The sequence below is a fragment of the Sinocyclocheilus rhinocerous genome, unplaced genomic scaffold (genome assembly GCF_001515625.1).
Source record: "Sinocyclocheilus rhinocerous isolate Xijiao unplaced genomic scaffold, SAMN03320098_v1.1 scaffold1447, whole genome shotgun sequence".
NCBI classification, from domain to species: domain Eukaryota; kingdom Metazoa; phylum Chordata; class Actinopteri; order Cypriniformes; family Cyprinidae; genus Sinocyclocheilus; species Sinocyclocheilus rhinocerous.
This window is the reverse complement of record NW_015661886.1, coordinates 151963-153800: the sequence shown is the minus strand read 5'-3', so window position 1 is coordinate 153800 and position 1838 is coordinate 151963. Positions and strand designations below refer to the sequence as shown.

General features: G+C 35.0%; 1 protein-coding gene across 1 annotated transcript in view; it reads right to left on the bottom strand.

The window, feature by feature from the left end:
* The window catches only part of unm_sa1261 (un-named sa1261), a 24977-nt gene extending 23339 nt beyond the window's left edge, over positions 1-1638 (bottom strand). Inside the window, exon 1 of the mRNA XM_016536520.1 lies at positions 1600-1638. The gene's annotated coding sequence lies outside the window, so the exon portion shown is untranslated. The remainder of the gene's footprint in view (positions 1-1599) is intronic.
* Positions 1639-1838: the final 200 nt, after the last annotated feature.

Here is a 1838-nt window from a genome sequence, read left to right as displayed (position 1 = left end):
CCGGACAGATTTCTTCTTGCATGAGGAGGTGCTTAGAGACGCAGGACATGAGGAACAGACATAATAGTCCCCGCAGTCAAGAAAAACCTGGACATATATACACTTGTTCCAGGCATAGAGAAGTAGGTAATGGAAAAGTCAGGAAAATACATTTTCCATTAATGAAATATTTAGTAGGCCTTCTTAAGAGAAAACCTTCTTAAAAAAACCTCTCGAAAGGTGAGTAATTCGTTATTGAAGTCATGGTCATTGATTCATTCATTGGTCACCATGTGGAAACACTTGCAGTTAACTTATGTTGTTGATAAATTATAAGGTAGGGCTGTCCCCGCCCACCGTATTATCGACCAATCAGAGAACAGACTGAGGGAGCGCTGCACACGCCCACCGCAAAACTCAACAAACCAGAGAACAGAATGAGACAAAGATGTATCAGTCCGCTGCGCTAACCGACCAATCAGAGAATAAAGCGATGGACCGCTGAGGTTGGTACGTTCTGTCTCCGTACAGATTTCTTCTTGCATGAGGAGGTGCTTAGAGACGCAGGACATGAGGAACAGACATAATAGTCCCCGCAGTCAAGAAAACGAGTGAGTATTTTGGATTTGGGATGCATATTACATTTGGTCCCCCAGTCCTGAATTTGTGGATGATACAATAAAAACAGGCAACTAGACAGAAAGCAGCCTAACTGGTTACTAAAATAAAATGAATCATAAAGATAATAATGAGGTAAATGTGTGCTAAGTGGTGTTAGCCTCCCGCGCTGCAAATTTTTTTTTTCTTAGTATTTTTGTCTTTGTTTCTAGTATAAATATCTAAACATTCTTGAATAACGACATTTACTTGAGAAGCGAAATGACTTAAGATATTAAGTCTTGTTTTCTGAATGAATAAATAAATAAAGTCAAAATTGTATTGTTTTTTTGCTTAAAACAAAACAATATCTACCAATGGGGTAAGAAAAATATCTCAGTCAAAGGGAAAACAAAATTATTATTCTAGCCCCATTAGCAGATATATTTTTTTCTTTTTCTTTTTCTTTTTTAAGCAAAAACGAATACGATTTTGATGATTTTTGTAATCTATCTTGATACAAACATGCTTAGATATTTATAGAAAACAAGACAAAAATACTAAGAAAATGTGTTTGGCAGTTGAAAGTTCAAAATAATTAAAAATGAACATTTAATAAAATGCTCTAAATAAAAGTGCTCTGAAAGTTAAATTTTTTTTTTGCTAAATATTAATCATTTAATAACTCATTTACAGTTAACTGTGGTCCATTTTACATTTACATGTACATTTAGTCTTTTAGCAGATGCTTTTATCCAAAACGACTTACAAATGAGGATTTATATTAAAATCTACCTGTTAAATATAAAGCCCACACTTTTACAACGGTTAAAGTTTCTTAGAGTTATCTCTCTCTCTCTCTCTCTCTCTCTCTCTCAAAAGCTAAATGAGATATAGTTTCTGTGACAGTGTAGCACACAGTTAGTGGCAGTCGCCCCAATTCATGTTAAATCTAAAGATAAATATGTAATATGCAAAACAGTAATAGTCTGTAATGTGTGTATATAATAACAGAATACTTACTATATATAAACAGTATGTATGCCTGTATATCTGCATGTGTCTTTGTGGAGGCCTGTCGTTCTGTTTATGTGAGGGATGTAAAGCAGCTTAACTCGCGCCAAATTACTCTGATTAATCGCTATAATGCACCATTCACTCAATCAACTCATACTCTGCTGTGGGCTGATATTTAAACCGAGTAAAGTGATCTAAGGCTAGGAAGATTTCTCAGTGAAATCAGTGGAAAACATGTGAGGACA